This window comes from Eublepharis macularius, chromosome 19 (assembly GCF_028583425.1).
Source record: "Eublepharis macularius isolate TG4126 chromosome 19, MPM_Emac_v1.0, whole genome shotgun sequence".
Taxonomy (NCBI): Eukaryota; Metazoa; Chordata; class Lepidosauria; order Squamata; family Eublepharidae; genus Eublepharis; species Eublepharis macularius.
This window is the reverse complement of record NC_072808.1, coordinates 20,551,492-20,571,447: the sequence shown is the minus strand read 5'-3', so window position 1 is coordinate 20,571,447 and position 19,956 is coordinate 20,551,492.

Below are 19,956 nucleotides of genomic sequence, written 5' to 3'. Positions count from 1 at the left end.
GGAATTGTAGAGATGAAATGGAATGTATGATTTATAACATGTATCCAAAGAATGTAAGACTTTTGATCAATTTTGGTATTAGAATAAGATGGAACTAAAACAAATAAAAGAATATTTTAAAAAAATTCTATGGACTGTTGATTTTGTATAACTTATGAGACTGCATTTGTATGAATTATATTTGATGTAAAAAAAAAAGGGTAAAGGTGCAAGCACCAAGTCACTACTGACCCATGGGGGGACATCACATCACGACGTTTTCTTGGCAGACTTTTGTTATGGGGTGGTTTGCCATTGCCTTCCCCAGTCACCTATACTTTACCCCCAGAAAACTGGGTACCCATTTTACCAACCTTGGAAGGATAGAAGGCTGAGTCAACCTTGAGCTGGCTACTTGAACCCCACTTCTGCCAGGATCGAACTCAGGTCATAAGCAGAGCTTGGGCTCATGTACTGCAGCTTACCACTCTGAGCCACAGGGCTCCTACATTTGATGTATTTATTGGACTCATTGGAATGATATGTGTATGTACTGTATTTACTGAGGTCTATACATGTGGAATATCTGTTCACTGTATGCACTTGTCACTTTATATTCTATAAATAAGTTTATGACTAGTTCATCTATATTTTGAGACGCTATATACACTATATCTCTGGTTGGTGGGGTACTTCCCCTTTTCTGTGCTAGCTCACCTGGAGGATGGCCTACAGGCATCACATGAAAACATATCATTCACAGTGACTACCGTACAGCTGAAGAACAGAATAACTGGTTTGGCCCCATTCATTTCCTGCCTTTCTTCCAAGGTGCAGTGTACATTGTCCCAGCCCTCCATCCATATCATATGTGCAGTAGGTTAGGTGGACAGAGAGTCACACATCCCACTTTTCCCTCTTTCAGTTCAGAATGCACATGGTAGTCCCCCGCAATAGGGCCAGTCTAACCCCCCCCTCCAGTTCTGGCTTCCTCTCTCAGCCCCCCTGGGCTGGCTGTTGTGGCTGCCTTACAGGACCAGCTGCTGAGATGGAAGCTGCTCTAGCTGAGCCCCAAACAGGAGCCCTCCAGCATGGAAAGGGGGGATTTTGACATCTCCCTTCTGGTGCTGAAAAGGAGGGCCTGGAGAAGGGATTGGCCCAGCAGCATCCCCTAACCGTCTTCCTCTCCATTCCAGACCTTATAAAATGTTAAGAGCTCTGCCCTCTTTGCAGTTTAAAAAGCCCTTGGTGATGTGATTAATTAGGATCAAAGGAAGCGTTTTTCCTGTGATGCTAATTAATTCCACCAACAGGACTCTTTGGGTTTCAAAGAGTTCAGAAGTCTAGGGATGAAAAGATTCACTCACTGCTGCTCTCTTATTATTTCATTATATGTTGGAGCAAAACAACAACAAACCCAAAAGATTAAAGAAACCCCATCAAAACTAACCTTTTGTGTGGGGGAAAAAACCATTTGGGGCACAGGACAGGTCAAGTCTTCAGGGATTTCCATTAATATTATTACTTCTTATGTTGCAGAAGCATACAATATTTGATTAACTGTATGTTTTCCATATCTGTTACATCAGTGTATCTAATTCTCAATGTGGCTAAATTTATGGATATTTAAATCCAGAGATGGTGGCCATGATCAGACAAGAAAGTTTTTACGATTCTGAAAAAAGCCTCAGGTTTGCGGCAAAATATGGTCTTAAAAAAAAAAGATGCACCTGTAACTTTAAGAAACAGATGTCCTCAGTGGCTGTTACTAGGCAGGTACTAAGCAATACAACATATTGCAGCATTCAGGCCTTGGCTCCTGTCACTAAAAAGTGGGATGGGGAGGGAGGGGCTTTCCAGGCCTATTTGGACTTTGAGGGAAGACTCAAAAGGGCCAAACCTGGCAACAACTACTGGGCTACTGGCTACTATGCATTTTCCATGACTCGCCCAGACCCAGCGACTTACTATTGTTCAACAGCAGCCATCCCAGAAAACCAGTGTGGTGCGGTGGTTAGAATTTCAGACTAAGATCTGGGAGACCCAGGTCTGAATTCCTGTGCAGCCGTGGAAGCTCACTGGGTGACCCTGGGCCAGCCACACAGTCTTTGCCTAACTTAGTTCAGAGGTATATTGTCGAAGAGGGTTGTTGAGAGGATAAAATGGAGGACAGGAGAATGAGGGAAGCTGCCTTGGGTCACCACTGGAGAGAAAGGCAGGGTATAACTGAAGTAAATAAATTTAGCTGAAGATGGGGGGGGGGCAGATAAAAGGTAGGGTGGTAAGTGGGTGGATTCTGTCTGTCTGTCGTTTGCCTTCCTCGCTGAGAATCAAGGTGGATTATATAGTGCAGATCAACAGGGTTTTTTTCCCTGGGAAAAGAGGTGGCGGAACTCTCAAGAGGAAAATGAGGAAGAAACACATTATTTGTTTCTTCCTCATTTGAGGAAGAAATCATATTATTTTCAAGCCCTATTGCTGAGTATTTTCAAGAGGTGCTGGAACTCCATTCCCCTGCGCTCCCCCTGAAAAAAAGCCCTGCAGGTCAATATGATCAACAGCTGGGACACTGAATAAACAATACAATAGGATATGGGAAATTTGAAAACAAGCATAAATTTGAAAACAAGTAAAACTCTGAACACAGAGATGAAACATTGCTGAAACAAAGCATAAGTAATTTTACATAGCATATTTAATAATATGGAAACTACTCAGTAGGTGCATATCTGCTAGGGTTGCCAGGTCCCCTTACTCTCCGGGCAGGAGGTAGGAGACCTGGCACTCACCTTTCTAGATGTCATCGTGCATACACTCCCAGGCTGCGTGATGACATAATTTCTGAGAAGTGATTTCATTGCACAGGCCACATGCCACCCCTGGGAGTGCTCCTGTGCTCCACAGCAGGCCAAATTGGGCCTGTTTGGAGCTGAAATTGGCCAGCTGTGGAGTACTGGAGCGCTGCTGGGGTGTCATGATGGGCCCTGGAGTGCTCCTGCGCTCCACAGCGGGCTGATTTCATGGTCAAATTGGACCAGTTTGGGGCCAAAATCAGCCCACTTCAGAGTGCGAGAGCACTGCCAGGGCGGCACAATGGGCCCTGAAGTGCTCCTGCACTTCCCAGTGGGCCAATTTGAGCCCAAACTGGCCAATTAAGCCCTCTTAGGAGCATTTGGAACCCAGACTGACCCACTGTGGCACACAGGAGCATGCCACGCTGCCCAGGAGTACGCCCAGGGAGGCATGTGACCCTGCCTTTTCCCTCACAGGCCAGGTAAGCGGGAGCAGGGGCTGGAGGGTGGGAGTGGGGGCTCCCCCCAGTGGGGCCTGGCAACCCTAATATCTGCATCAACAGACAGTACCCAGTAGTATAGTCCATCGTTCCTGTCCAAAGGATCTCTCTGAGTTGTTTCTTACAGCACATCCCTACTACCTGCATAAAAAAGCCCTAAATAATTCAGTTTTGCATAGTCTGCGGAAAATCAAGAGCGCGGGAGCATTCCTGATTTTTTCAGGTAGGCTATCCCGTAAGGTAGGAGCTACTTCAGAGAATGTGCATGTATGGCAGTTGTTAGTTTAGCCCAGTTTCAGGGTGCTATCTGCAGAAAGCCCTGTTTAAATGACTGAAGCTGCCATATCAGCGCATAGGGAGAGAGGCAGCCCTGCAGATATCATAGAATCGTAGAAATATAGAGCTGAAGGGGCCACACAGACCTGAATCTAGTCCAGCCCCCTGCCCAGTGCAGGATCAGCCTAAAGCATCTCTGACGAGTATTCATCCAGCCTCTTCTTGAAAACTGCCAGTGAAGGGGAGCTCACCACCTCCCCAGGCAGCTGATTTCACTTTTGAACTACTCTGACCGTGAAAAAGTTTTTCCTAATATCCAGCAGGTACCTTTGTGCATGTAGTTTTAGCCCATTGCTTCGCGTCCTACCCTCTGCTGCCAACTGGAACAGCTCTTTGCCCTCCTCCAAATGACAGCCTTTCAAATATTTAAAGAGAGCAATCATGTCCCCCTTCAACCTCCTCTTCTCCAAACTAAACATTCCCAAGGCCCTCAGTCTTTCCTCGTAGGGCTCAGTCTCCAGACCCCTGATCATCCTCGTCGCTCTCCTCTGCACCCTCTCGATTTTGGCCACATCCTTTTTGAAGTGAGGCCTCCAGAACTGCACACAATACTCCAGGTATTGTGTACTGACCAAGGCAGTATATAGAGAGGGACTATGACCTCCTGCAATTTCGACGCTATGGCCCCTTTGATACAACCCAAGTTTGAATTGGCCTTTTTTGCCACTGCATCACACTGACTGCCCATATTTAGTTTACGGTCCACTCTTACCCCAAGATCTCTTTCACATATACTACTGCCCAGAAGTGAAGTGTATCCCGCATCCAGTATTTATGCTTCCCATTTTTGTGGCCCAGATGTAATACTGTGCACTTATCTTTGTTGAATTGCATCCTATTCACAGCTGCCCACTTCTCCAGAGTATTCAGGTCTTGTTGAATTTTAATTCTATCTTCTTGGGTGTTTGCTACCACTCCCAATTTGATATCATCAGCAAATTTAATGAGCAGCCCTTCCACTCCTTCATCCAGATCATTGATAAAAATATTGAAAAGTACTGGGCCCAAAACCGAGCCCTGCGGCACCCCACTGGAAACCTCCCTCCAATCTGATGAAACGCCGTTGACCACCACTCTTTGGGTGCGGTCCTCTAACCAGTTCTCTAACCTCTAATCCTCTAACCTCTAATCCATCGAACTGTCCTATAGTCCAGTCCACAGTCTTCCACTTTGCCCATCAGAATGTCATGGGGGACCTTATCAGAAGCTTTACTGAAATCCAGGTAAATCATGTCAACAGAGTTCCCCCGATCCAGTAAGCTGGTCACTCGATCAAAGAAGGAAAACCGGTTGGTCTGGCAAGATCTGTTAGGAACAAAACCATGCTGACTTCCCCGGATCACTGAGTGGTCCTTCAGATGCTTACAGATTGATCACTTTAAAATCTGTTCTAATATCTTCCCAGCAACAGAAGTCAGACTGACTGGCCTGTAGTTTCCTGGGACATCCTTCTTCCCTTTCTTAAAGATTGGGATAACATTTGCTCTTCTCCAATCTTGTGGCACATCCCCAGTCCTCCAGGAGGCCTTCAAGATGATGGACAGGGGTTCTGCAAGTTCTCTAGAAAGTTCTTTGAGCATTCTTGGGTGCACCCCATCCGGCCCAGGGGATTTGTATTCATCCAGTGCTGCCAGATGCCTCTCCACAACCTGTCTGTCAATGTCAACTAGCCTCTCAGGTGTCCTGTCACATTTTCGACTGTCTCTAGATGTGCCTGAGTTCTTCAGGGAGAAAACAGAGGCAAAAAGTCATTAAGCCTGTCTGCTTTTTCTCTGTCCTGCATCAGAGTTTCTCCATCTACTTCCAACAGCGGCCCAATTGCCTCTTTTACCTTGCTTTTGCTTCTCACATATCTGTAGAAGTTTTTTTTGTTGTAGCGAGCCCTCCTGGCCAGACCCAGCTTGTACTGAGCTTTGGCCTCTCTGATGGCTGATCTGCAGTACCAAGTAACCCTCATATACTCCTCTTTAGAGGTCTGTCCTTCTCCCCATTTCCTGAACATTTCCTTTTTCTCTCTTAGCTTATTCTGGAGCTCTCTGTACATCCACATCGGTTTCTTGGAGCCCTTACCATGTTTCCGTCTTGCTGGGATAGTGAGGGCTTGAGCTTGCAAAAGCTCATGTTTGAGAAGAGCCCACCCTTCACTCGCTCCTTTCCCTTCCAGCACACTCCCCCACGGAATGACTCTCATCAAGCCTCTGAGTTCATGCAAGTCGGCCCTACAAAAATCTAACCTACGAGTCTGGCTCTGAACTTCCTTGCCCCCCCCCAGCAACTGGAATTCAAGGAGGTCATGGTCACTTCTCCCTAAGGTCCCCACCACCTTCACCTCATCTACCAATTCTTCCCTGTTGGTTAATATCAAGTCTAGTATGGCCGAGCCCCTTGTAGCTTCCTCCACCTTTTGAAAGAGGAAGTTATCGGCCAGGCAGGTCAGGAAATTGTGTGATTCATGACGCTTTGCTGAGCCTGTCTCCCAGCACACATCGGGGAAGTTGATGTGACCCATAATTACAAGGTTCTGATGTCTGACTACTCTACCAATCTGTTCAAAGAGTGCTGCATCCATTTCTTCTCACTGGTCAGGTGGTCTGCAGCAGACTCCAACAATAATACCCTTTGTCCTTCCTCCCCTTATTTCTACCCATATGCTTTCCACTGGGATGTCCGTCCCATTCTCCATAACTTCTTGACAATCAAGCCCTCTCCTCACATACAACGCCACTCCACCTCCTCTTCTACCCTTCTGGTTTTTCTTGAACAACTCATACCCATCCACTAGCACATTCCAGTCATGGGAATCATCCCACCAAGTCTCAGTAATTCCTACTATATCATAGCCCTCTGTTTGCAATAGAAGCTCAAGCTCTTCTTTCTTATTGCCCATACTTTGGGCATTGGTATATAGACACTTGTAGCCTTGTACCTTTGTTTGACCTGTCCTACCCAGGTGGGTCCCCACTGTTTTCACTTTGTCATTGAAATCACCATGTCGATCGTTCCCTTCCCCTTGCGGCATCAGTTTAAAGCTCTCCTGATGAAGTTCTCCAGGTTCGCTCCAAATGTTTTCTTCCCTGCCCTTGAGATATGAGGGGCCAAGTCCATGAAGGGCTTTGTATGTGATAGACAGAAATGTGAATCTAGCCCAGCAGCCAATAGAGTGATTGCAGAATGGGAATAATATGCATGGTCCACCTTGCAGGGGACATATTGTTTCCCCCTCCTCCACTATGGGACAGAGACAGGTCTGGTGGCTTTAATGGATGACTTCTGTCTGAATATAGCATGTTCCATCATAGGCAGGTTGCCTGGGGCTAGGGTTGCCAGCCTCCATGTGGTATCTGGAGATCTCCCAGAATTAAAACTGACCTCTAGGCCATAGGGACCAGTTCCCCTGGAGAAAATGGCTGATTTGGAGATAAAAGTCAATGGAATTATACCCTGCTGAGGTGCTCCGCCCAACTCAAACCCTACCCTTCATAGGTTTCACCTCCAAATCTCCAAGAATTTTCAGACCCAGAGTTGGCAACCCTACATCCCTTCATAGCTAGCCACATTTGAAAAAGCTTCAGGGGCTAAAATCCTGCCTATTCGATAGAGAACATTTTTGCCAGACTTTTCTTCTAGCCTCAAAGAGGTTTGCAGGGAGTGATGCGTCAGGAGGCAAATAAAAAAGGAATATGCTGAAACTCTTTGCAAACTCTTTTCCTGAGGTTCAGAGGTTCTTCTTCCAGTGCCAGTTTCACTTGCAATGGTTTGCGCCTTCCAACGGGCTCCGTGAAACTGCTGTCCACTGGCAGTTCAAGTGGAAGATCTGATGGGGGGTGCAAAGGTCCCGGTAGGCATGCACAGTCGGGCTGGTTTCCTATTGTGACTCATTTCCAGTGATTGACCTCTCTGTCTCTCCACATCATCCTTTTCAAAAAGCCTTTTTCAATTAAAAAATAAAGGAATGTACGTGACAAGGCCCTTTGGCAACCACTTCTATAGACTAACGTTGTCCTTAGGACACACATTTTCCTAACATTAGGATCACCTTGAAGTCACTGTTTATCATGGGTGTGTATGCTAAAATACAAAAGAACATCAGAAATCCAGCATTATTCACATTTTGATTATAGAATAATTTAGTCTTTATCCAGAGTGGGGAGGAAGGCATTTTTAGAAAAGACAGTTGTATTAGAAATGTGAACAAACACCGTTTGGGTGCACTCCTTAGTTTTTCACGGGAATAAATAATCCACATTTATTGGATTATTTTGCCAACCATACAAAGATAATCCAACTGGCTTGGATTGACCTGCAGCAGCAGATCATATACTGGACTGGGCCTCGTTCTGATAAAAAAAAAATAATGTGCCTATTTGAGTATTTGTTGATCATACCCAATGTTAACAGGAAGATAAAAACACAGAAGCACATTTGGCATAGAAATAAACTCGATTAATATTCCTTTGTGGAATGTGCTGCCGTCTCGACATGGGTAATCCCTCTATCAAACCTTCTTCTCAATTTGAGTCAATGTAAGTGTACTGTCCCGATGCAGACTCACACTGGCAGCAGGCAAGGGAAAACTCCCAAGTTGTCCGAGCAGGGCAGCACCCAGTTCCAAGGTTCAGGCACCAATTTGGCACACTCACGGCTTCAAGTCCAAAGGGGGCTTCCAGAAACACATCCACAGGAACAGGCCAAGGTCAGGGACAAGAGAATCCATTCAAAACACAGCAGCAAGGTCAGTAGTACGCAGACTTGTTGCAGACTTGTTGCTTCCACGCAGCCACTCCCTCTTTGGCTGCTTTTAACCCTCACAGTGCTCAGCTGCCTGTACTACAGCAAGCACCTGCCGGCTGTCTCAGTCCTGCTCCTGCGAGCACTCATCATCACTAACGATGCTCGGCCGGTGCTGTGCTGCTAGCCTGGCACTGCACCTTCTGGCTTGGAGGGCTCTTCTAGCCCTCCTCTGGCAGCGCTCCCGAGGCTCTGGTGAGGAAGGGGGAGAGCTGGCCTGCCCCTGGCTTTCTGTTGCCAGCCCAGGGCTGGGAAGCTGAGGAACCGATGTGCTGGGACCTGGCTGTGGATCAGTATCTGAGCCTTCAGGGCCTGCCTCCTCCTGCAGTGCCTCTGCCACTGGCTGTGGATCTGGGTCAGGTTCACCAGCTGCCTCTTCCTCAGAAGAGTCCTCTGAGTCTCTCTGCTCCGCTGGGCCAGGTTGGTCCATGACATGTACACACCTCAGCAGCCATTCCAGTTCCTTCTTTGGACCACTGTGCTGTCAAGGATTTAAAAAAAAATCTGATGTCTTTGGCTTTGAAATTAATGTCGCAGGCAACAGGATGTTGATTGGAAGGGGGGTGGGACTGGCAAAAATATTATAGTTATAAAAATCCAGAATACAAGTGTTTACTAAATTTATTCATATTACAGGGGGAAACTGTAGGAAAATATAGCAGAGATTGTGCAAAGATTGCGCATTGGAAGTAATGAGAATAGATTCACAAACACACACTCCAGTGTAGTTCTGTAAGAATACTTTACTAAAGGATAAAAAAATAGAGTTACATTTGGAGAAAATAATAAATTGCTAAGCTGACTACATCTTGCTAGATAAGTGACTTAGAGTAGAGACAAGAAGAAGTGAAGAAGTGGAAAAGGTGGAAGAAGTGAACAAAGAGCAATAAAACTTCAGTATATAGCATCAATTAATTGCCCCCAATAAACTAACTGCCCAATAGAAAATCCTAATCCTACTTCGTTATGCTTAGTGACTCCCCTTTCTATGGCAGGAATCTTATTCGAAGCTCTAATGGTTACATTCAAAGTATGTTTACTAATTAAGTAGGTAACACAAACAGTTTAACTCTTTCATGACTGAAATGAAAAACACCTGCTAAATTCCCACAGAAACAAGGGTCACAATGGTGCTGTATGATTATAATGTTCTATTGTAGGGTGCCAGGTGGGCTGTCTTAATATGTTTTATGGCTATATTTCTATGACTGCTACCAGAGTTTTAATTGTTTTTATTATATGTATTTACATGTTGTTAATCCACTCTGAGCCCACATGCAGAAAGAGTGGACTACAAATTAAATAAAATAAATAATAAATAAATATTTCCATGATCTGCTAGATCTTAAATTTATGGGGCTGGGGTGGGGGTTGCAGTTTAATCTTGAGTATACTCAGAAGTGCCCTGACCTGGAGAGGCCATGAGAGCCTGATCTCGTCAAATCTCAGAAGCTAAGCAGGGTCAACATTGGTTAGTAATTGGATGGGAGACCTCCGGCAAAAACCAGGATTGCAGAGGCAAGCAATGGCAAACTACCTGTTAGTCTCTTTCCATGAAAACCCACCAGAAGTCGCCATAAGTGAGCTATGACTTGAGGGCGCTCTCCACCACCCCCACCCCCACCCAGAAGCAGGGGTCCTGTAAATCTTGCCTTCTCTGGAATCCTGAAATGTCACCCTGGCCTGAAGTGCCCAGGCAAGTGGACGTTTCCTTCTCCAGCCCCTTGTTTCAGCATTAGGAGAGGGCCTGGGAGGGAGTTTCTACAGGCAGCGTGTTACAAAATAAAAAGGTAGGCAGTCCTCTGGAAGCCTGAGGGAAGGGCTAAGGAAGGGAACAAAAGCAACCTTTGACTTGCTGATATGTACATGTGTCGAAAAATGGAGGCAGGCATACCCCAGGGGAGGGGGGGAAATGACAGAATTTTATTTTCAGAGCTTGCCCTAGAAGAGAAAAAGTGCATTTAACTAAAATGCAATGAGAGTGCTTCCAAAATCCCACTGCTGAGCTGCAGATGTTATCTTTGCTCTCATCTTTCATTTTCTCACCTACCGTGTGACACCTACCTTTTAATACTACTACTACTTTTTACTATTACTGCTATCTTTCCACTGCATTTGCACCTCACCACTCCTCCAAGGCACTCAGGGCAGCCTCCATGGTTCTCCCTTCCCTGTTTTGTCCTCACAACAACTCTATAAGGTAGGTGTTGAGAGAGAGGGACTGTGTCACGTTCAGGGCAAGGGCTCCCGGCGAGGCAAGGGCTGAGCTGAACGCCGGGCTGCGAGCAGGAGTCCAGAACACACCAAGGTCACGAGCCGGGGAGTCTGTCCGTCAGGGGCGTGAGCAGGGGAGAGTCAAGGAGCCGTTCCAAGGTCTGAGAGCCGGGGAGTCTGTTACAAACGGAGACAGGCAAGGGGTAGTCAGGGATGGAGCCGAGGTCAGGTCGCAGGAAATCCTTCCGAGCAAGGCAGGATACGAGGCGAGCCACCGGGTGCAAGGAGTGTGAACAAAGTTGCTCCCACGCTAGGCTCTGCCCAGCGTTCTGCTTATAAGGTCACGTGTCTCGCCTTCGCCTGATTGCTCTGCCTCGTCTTCGGCAGTCAGCCCCGCTCGCTGCTGCGCTTGCAGCCGTGCGCTCCTTCTCCGTTCCCACACTGCCTCGCGTGCACGAGCCTTCCGCCTTTCTGCTGGCTCACCGGGCTTGGTCTTCCGAGCGCTGGTTCCGCCTCCTCTCCACGCGCCCCCTCACCTCCACTATCCTGCGCTGAGGAGCCGGGTTGCTGGTTGCTGTCCAGAGCTTCAGGGGCTGGGGGTGCGTCTCGCGCTGGCTCTTCCAGCCCCTCCTCAGAGGAGGAGGAATCATCTGCAGGCAGAGCGCCCCGCGGGGGCGGGTCTCCGACAGACTGGCTCGCAAGTACGGTTCACGGCAGAGGAGGGATTATAACCCATATACTGCTGATCCTAGTCGAGTGCTCCAGACACTGCATCACACTGAGTCCCTACTATTGCTATGGTTGATATTGCTGTGTGGCAATCTGTCATCTTGCTTTAGGTAGGATGCTGTGGCCATGATTCTTGGGCTGCACCAGCAGCAGACAATCGGATGCCAGCAGAGAGAGAAAGCTTCAGTCTTGGGTCTCCCTCCTGCACCTGATTCACCGATGCAAGCTGGCATGCCTGCCTCATGTTTGCTCTGCAAACCTGGCCATTTTCACACTGCTTACCAGCCACGGAACATCGCACTGAGCTCCCAGAATGACTACCATTCTTGCTTAAAATCACACCAGGAAGAAGCTGTCATTCCGGGAGCTCGGCGCAATGTTCTGTGGCTGGCAAGCAGTGTGGAAACGGCTGCTGTGTCCATCAGGCATAATCCCTCCCTTCTGACTCACCTCCTAAGGGAGTTTCCTGCCCATCACCTCCCCCAGCCCTTGCAGCAAAGGCCAGGCCCTTTCCCAGCTCAAGGAATCCAATTATGCTGGGGAAGCCAGGTGCCCAGAAGGCAGCAGAGCGTCAGGCTATGGATGACAGGATATGGCAGACAGGTCCCTGTAACCATTGCAACAAGAAGCCCAAGCTCTTGATTAAATTATTTTAGTCAGAAATCCAGTTCTTTCCATATATGTCCATAGGTTTACTCAGAGGCAAGACAGCCTCCAAGCAGTACACGCTTCCTTAATAGGAATAGAGACTTGAGGAAAAATACAGTTCTAAATACTCAAACATTTCCCCACTCCCTCCTAGACCACAGAATCGCGCGGGAAGGAGTCTGGGAACTTCTGGAGTTCAGCTAGACAGGACAAAAAGGCATAAAAAGAAACGGCAACATTTCAGACAGTGCAAGGTCATTCCAGTGAACTTCAAAGAAAGAGATAGCACAGCTGTGTTCTCAGGCTGGTAGAGGGAGAGAAACGAAAGTAATGATTAGAGTATTTGCAACCTGAAATCAAGGCACAGTATGAGCAATGGTTCAACACTTAAAACAATAACATGGATGCAGGGATGCAGACATGACATTTCTGCCCCCCTAAAAATGTCCTTCCCCTCAGGGTCCAGGTTTGTCAGGATAACATTTATGAAATTTTGAAATTAGGCTTGGAGCATTTACATGAGATTGTTCTACCTATTCTCGGAAAGCTTCATCAAAGTCTTTCCACCTGATTAAGTAAAAAAGTTTATTGTGTCTGATTTTTGAGTCTAGAATCTCTTCCACTTCATAGTGGATTTGACCATCCACCAGCATTGGATGAGGATCCCCCTTTCCTGGATGCCATTCGTCTGGTGGAGGGGCTTTTTTCAGAAGGCTGAAGTGAAACGTGGGGTGTATTTGTTTTAAGTTCTTTGGTAGTTCTATTTCGACAGTTACATCATTTATTACTCTTTTTACAGGAAAAGGTCCTAGGTATTTTAATCCGAGTTTTTTACTGGGTTGTTCTTTCATAATGTTTTTTGTGGAGATGTACACAAAATTTCCTGGTTGCAGTTTCCATTGTTCAGAACGTTTCCTGTCAGCAAATTTTTTATAGTCCTCTTTAGCTTTCTTTAAAGTCTCTTGTATCACTTCCCATTGGGAAGTTTGGTTTGTCCACCATTCCCCTAAATCTCCAGGTTTTTGGGAAGGGGGGGGGTTGTAGCAAAAGGTATAGCGTTTCCCACATATCCTTGGGCTATTTTAAAAGGAGAAACTCCTGTAGAGCTGTGGATCGAATTATTGTATGCATATTCGGCAAAATAGATAAAATTGATCCAGTTATCTTGTTGGTAGTTGATGTAGCATCTTAAAAACTGTTCTAACACTTGATTTGTGCGTTTGGTTTGTCTGTCAGTCTGAGGATGATGGGCGGAGCTTAATCCTTGTTCAATCCCAGCAACTTTGAGAAGCTCCAGCCAGAAGTTGGCAACGAACTGTACCCCTTGATCTGATATCACCTTGGTAGGAAATGAATGCAATCTGACCACATTTCATAAACAGGCTGGCTAATTTTTTAGCTATGGGGATGGTAGTACATGGAATGAAGTAGGGTTGCTTCGAAAACAAGTCCACCGCTACTAAAATGACTGCATATCCCTTGGAGGGTGGAAGATCAGTGATAAAATCCATTGATATTACAGCCCATGGTCTAGAAGGGGTCATAGAATCATAGAGTTGGAAGGGGCCATACAGACCATCTAGTCCAACCCCCTGCCCAGTGCAGGATCAGCCTAAAGCATCTCTGACAAGTATTCATCCAGCCTCTTCTTGAAAACTGCCAGCGAGGGGGAGCTCACCACCTCCCTAGGCAGCTGATTCCACTTTTGAACTACTCTGACCGTGAAAAAGTTTTTCCTAATATCCAGCTGGTACCTTTCTGCATGTAATTTAAGTCCATTGCTTCGCGTCCTACCCGCTACTGCCAACTGGAACAGCTCCTTGCCCTCCTCCAAATGACAGCCTTTCAAATATTTAAAGAGAGCAATCATGTCCCCCCTCAACCTCCTCTTCTCCAAACTAAACATTCCCAAGGCCCTCAGCCTTTCCATGTAGGGCTTAGTCTCCATACCCCTGATCATCCTCGTCACTCTCCTCTGCACCCTCTCGATTTTGGCCACATCCTTTTTGAAGTGAGGCCTCCAGAACTGCACACAATACCCCAGGTGTGGCCTAACCAAGGCAGTATAGAGAGGGGCTATGACCTCCTGCGATTTCGACGCTATGGCCCTTTTGATACAACCCAAGATTGAATTAGCCTTTTTTGCCACCTCATCACACTGACTGCTCATATTTAGTTTACAGTCCACTCTTACCCCAAGATCCCTTTTGCATATACTACTGCCAAGAAGTGTATCCCCCCATCCAGTATTTGTGCTTCCCATGTTTGTGGCCCAGATGTAATACTGTGCACTTGTCTTTGTTGAATTGCATCCTATTCACAGCTGCCCACTTCTCCAGAGTATTCAGGTCTTGTTGAATTTTAATTCTATCTTCTTGGGTGTTTGCTACTCCTCCCAATTTGGTATCATCAGCAAATTTAATGAGCAGCCCTTCCACTCCTTCATCCAGATCATTGATAAAAATACTGAAAAGTACCGGACCCAAAACTGAGCCCTGTGGCACCCCAATGGACACCTCCCTCCAATCTAATGAAATGCCGTTGACCATCACCCTTTGAGTGCGGTCCTCTAACCAGTTCCCTATCCACCGAACTGTCCTATAGTCCAGTCCACAGTCTTCCAGTTTGCCCATCAGAATGTCATGGGGGACCTTATCAAAAGCTTTACTGACATCCAGATAAATCACGTCAACAGAGTTCCCCCGATCCAGTAAGCTGGTCACTCGATCAAAGAAGGAAAACAGGTTGGTCTGGCAAGATCTGTTAGGAACAAAAACATGCTGACTTCCCCGGATCATTGAGCGGTCCTTCAGATGCTTACAGATTGATCCCTTTAAAATCTGCTCGAATATCTTCCCAGCAACATAAGTCAGACTGACTGGCCTGTAGTTTCCCGGGTCATCCTTCTTCCCCTTCTTAAAGATTGGGATAACATTTGCTCTTCTCCAATCTTGTGGCACATCCCCAGTCCTCCAGGAGGCCTTGAAGATGATGGGCAGGGGTTCTGCAAGTTCTCTAGAAAGTTCTTTCAGCACTCTTGGGTGCACCGCATCCGGCCCAGGGGATTTGTATTCATCCAATGCAGCCAGATGCCTCTCCACAACCTCTCTGTCAATGTCAATTAGCCACTCAGGTGTCCTGCCACATTTTCTACTATCTCTAGTTGTGCCTGAGTTCTTCAGGGAGAAAAGAGAGGCAAACAAGTCATTAAGCCTGTCTGCTTTTTCTCTGTCCTTCATCACAGTTTCTCCATCTACTCCCAACAGCGGCCCAATTGCCTCTTTTACCTTGCGTTTGCTTCTCACATATCTGTAGAAGTTTTTCTTATTGTAGCGAGCCCTCCTGGCCAGACCCAGCTCGTACTGAGCTTTGGCCTCTCTGATGGCTGATCTGCAGTGCCTAGTAACCCTCATATACTCCTCTTTAGAGGTCTGTCCTTCTCTCCATTTCCTGAACATTTCCTTTTTCTCTCTTAGCTTATTCTGGAGCTCTCTGTACATACACATCGGTTTCTTGGAGCCCTTACCATATTTCCGTCTTGCTGGGATAGTGAGGGCTTGAGCTTGCAAAAGCTCGTGTTTGAGAAGGGCCCACCCTTCACTCGCTCCTTTCCCTTCCAGCACACTCCCCCACAGAATGACTCTCATCAAGCCTCTGAGTTCATCGAAGTTGGCCCTACGAAAGTCTAACCTACGAGTCTGGTTACAAACTTCCTTGGCTCCCCACAGCAACTGGAATTCAAGGAGGACATGGTCACTTCCCCCTAAGGTCCCCACCACCTTCATCTCATCTACCAATTCTTCCCTGTTGGTTAATATCAAGTCTAGAGTCTCTAAAAGTTGTAATAGACCAGGGGTTTTTCCCCTCCTAGTTTTCCCCATCGTGCATATTGGGCAGGAGGACACAAATTGAGAGAGATCTTTTCTCATATTTGGCCACCAAAATTGTCTTTGTACTAAATGAAGGATCTTCAGATACCCAAAATGACCAGTTAGTTTTGAATCATGACATCGTTGTAAGATTTCCTTTCATAAACTGACTGGTATGTAAAGTTTATTTCCCCTGTACCAGTGGCCATCTTTCTCCTTTTTTAGTTCGGCTTTGGGCACATTTCCCCCCTCCTTTTCAATTTCTGCTTTTATTTTCTCTCCCCATTCTGAGAGATCAGGTTTCGTGCTGCTTTGCATTTTTGTGGCTCGGCTACGTGTTGTCACCGCTCCTCCCAGTTGAGCTGGTGAGAAAACTGTATCAGTTATTTCCTCCCTCTCGCTGTCATGTTGGGGCATGCGTGAAAGGGCGTCCACTAAGAATTTTTTTTTTAATTTTTATTTTAATTACTAACATCAAAACTACAAACAGAAAAAGGAAAAAGGAAACAAGGGAGGAGGGAAAAAACAACATAAGAACACAGACTACAACTACAAGTATTGAATTCCCTTCATAATACAATTATTTAAAGTTAAACTTTCTAATATGCTATTAGATTGGTAGATCTTATAAGATACGAACTACAGTCAGGATCAGGTCTTCTCCCCCCCCCCCCCTGCGTCTCGGTCTCAGTTCTCTTTGAACAGCTACAATAGCTGCGCTCACTCCCTCCTCCCCACTCCCCCCTTCAGATTCTGGATCTTCTTCTTGCTCGAACTCTTGATGATTAAGCACAAAATCCCTCAGCTGTACTTCCAATATTATCTTGTAGGCTTGGTCTTTATATCTAAACCAGATGCCTTCCGGGAATAACCATTTGTATTTTATATCACGCTTTCTCAGAAGAGCTGCAAACCTTTTGTATTTGAATCTTCTTTTCCGAGCTAAAAATGGAACGTCCTTCAATATCTTAACCTTGTTACCAAGAAAGTCCAAATCCACGTTAGTCGAATTATATAAAATGGTGTCCCGAGTCTTCTTAGATGAAAAGTCAATAATAATCTCGCAAGGCAGCTGACGCTTCGTTGCATATTTTGAAGATGTCCAACGGACTTCCAGAATATCGCTTTTTAACTCTTCTTTAGTTGCCTTTGCGAATGACGCCAAAAGTTCTGACACCAAATCCTTTAAATTTTCACTTTCCTCCTCCTTCACATTCTGTAAACGCAATACCGTCTGAGCACGATCCACTTGTAGTCCTATCAATTGATTCTCCAAAAGCTTTACTTCTTTGTTTGTAGCTCTCATGAGTGTTGCATTTTCACGAGCAGATTTCTCTGCCTCGAGCGCTACATCTTTAATGGTTTTCACTTCGTTTTCAACTGAGCCAACCCTTTGTCCGATTTCATTTAGCTTATCAACAAAGGGCTTCATAGCTTCAACGACCGACCGTTTAACCACCTCTTCAAGAGTCTCTTCCTTCCCCTGCAATGCAGCCGAAACCGATTTGCCCACAGCAGGGCTCTGCTTTTTCGTCACCATCTTGGGGGGGGGGGGAGTCCGCCAACTAAGTTCCAAAACTCAATGAAGGGGAAGATATCCGAACCTTCTTAAGCTTCAACTCCCACCAATCCTTCGCATACGCTTAGAGTAACAGAAGGGATCCGCTTACTTACAGGCTTTCCACCTTAAATCTGCTTGTTGCCGTTCTCCATGGCCCAGCAGCACGCGTTGTGCTGCGCAAGTCTGCCAGCCTCCATAGGAGAAGACGGGCTCTTTACCCCCTGGATCGACTTCAGGGGGATCTTCCCGCAGCGCTCCGGACCCTGACCCCCTACCCAGGAGTCCTGGGGGTTAACCCTTGCAGGTCAACCACCCGGTCAGGCTGCTCGGCTGCTTCCTCCCGGACCTGCGGAGAGGAGCATCCGACATGGCCGGGAAAACAAAACCAAATCGCGTCCACTAAGAAATTCGACTGCCCAGGGAGGTACTTCAATGTGAAGTTGAATTTGGAGAAGAATTCTGCCCACCTTAATTGTTTGGCATTCAGTCTGCGGGGGGTGCGTAGAGCCTCTTAAGTTTTTGTGATCAGTCCATACTTCAAAAGGTACTTTAGCCCCCTCTAGCCAGTGCTGCAAAGTTTCAAGTGCTAATTTTACTGCAAACGATTCTTTCTCCCATATGCTCCAATTGCGTTCAGAATTTTTTAGAAATGTATGTGCAGGGGTGCAGCTTCCCCTTATCATTTAGTTGCAAGAGCACGCCCTCCACTGCTGTGTCGCTAGCATCCACTTGGAATACAAATTTCCAATTCTCATCAGGGTGCTGTAGAACTGGTTCAGAAATAAACAGCTTTTTTAGGTTCTCAAAAGCCTCTTGGCATTCTGCCATCCAATTCAATTTTGCACTGGGCTTTTTTCCTTGCAGTCCCTTCCCCTTCATTTTTAATAAGTCTGTTAAGGGGAGGGCAATTTGAGCAAAGTTTTTTATGAAGGGTCTGTAAAAGTTAGCAAACCCTAGAAACGACTCCAATTGTCTTCTTGTTTGGGGGGCTTCCCACCCCACTACAGCTTGGATTTTTGCCGGGTCCATTTTCAGTCCTTAATGTGAGACCTGGTATCCCAGGAAATCTAGTTCCTCCTTATGAAATTCACATTTAAACAATTTTACTGGCAGTTTGTTTCTTTAATGCGGTCAGCACCTTTCTGACCAAGTACACACAAGATTCTTTATCAGCAGAATAAATCAACACATCATCTAGATAAACCACCACACCTTTGTATAGGTACTCATGTAGCACCTCATTGATTAGGTTCATAAAAACCCCTGGTGCCCCTTGTAGGCCAAAAGGCATTACACGTATCATGTCTGACTGTACCCATTCATTCATGCCAATATTTCTGTTGTCAAGTATATGCTTTATTCTGTCAAATGTGACTCCATCTTGTATTGCCAGATATAACTCCGTTTCTTGTTGCTAACATTCCAGTGAGTTCTCACACGTCCCCAGGTGGCTGGGTGTTTACAAGTTTGAAGCCTTCTTCCTGACTATGATATGTCTTCTCTCCTCGTAGCCTGATAGCACAAATATGCATAATGTTCTCACACAGAAAGAACAACACTAGGTTGTTTGGAAATTGGGAGGGGGAAGGAAAGTGGGTAGAAAAGGGATGTACTTTTCCTATGAAGCCATTCTGGTCAACTTTCTGCTAGAATTGCTTAGTTGCTTACCTTACTTCTAAGTAGACCTTTGGATCTGAATATGGAAAGAACTGATTTCTGAATAAAAGTCATTTAACCAAGAACCTGTGTCTTGCTACAATGAACCAGGGATCTGTCTGCTGTATTTCATCATCCAGAGACTGACAACGAGGTACTCAAACTGCCCTAAGGGGGTGCTGAATGCTGTTTTCCACTTATCCCCCTCCCGTATCCTCACTCAGAAATAAGCATTTTTTAAGTCCAGTTTTGAAAAGATTTTACCTTGCGCCATCACACTGAGCAAGTCTCTAATTAAAGGAAGGGGGTATGCATTCGACATAGATACAGCATTTATTCCTCGGTAATCAGTAGCCCCCCATCTTTCTTTTTGAGGAATAACACAGGCACCGCATGGGGGGAGCTAGCCGGGCAGATGAATCCCCTCTTCAAGTTTTTATCAATGAACTACCTCAGCTCCTTTCGTTCTGTTGGGCTCATGGAGTGCAATTTCCCCTTAGGCAATTTCCCCCCTGGAATGAGCTCAATAGCACAGTCCGTGCCTCTATGAGGGGGGAGCTCATCAGCTTCTTTTCCATCAAACACTTGTTTTAAATCTTGATATTCGGAGGGAACGGCTTCTTCCTCCACAGTGGTTAATAACACAGTCTCTAGTGGAGAGGGGGCCTCCTTGCCCCACACTTTAGTCCATGCATGTTTTGCACAACGATCTCCCTTAAAGACCACCATCCCGGTGGACCATTTAATATATGGGTCATGGTCCCATAGCCGGCAACTTCCCAGTACCAAGGGATATTTAGCCGCATCGCTGACTATATAGGTTCGATTTTCCCGATGATCCCCCATGCCAGTAGGGATGGGTGCAGTTTTGTAGGGGGCCATAT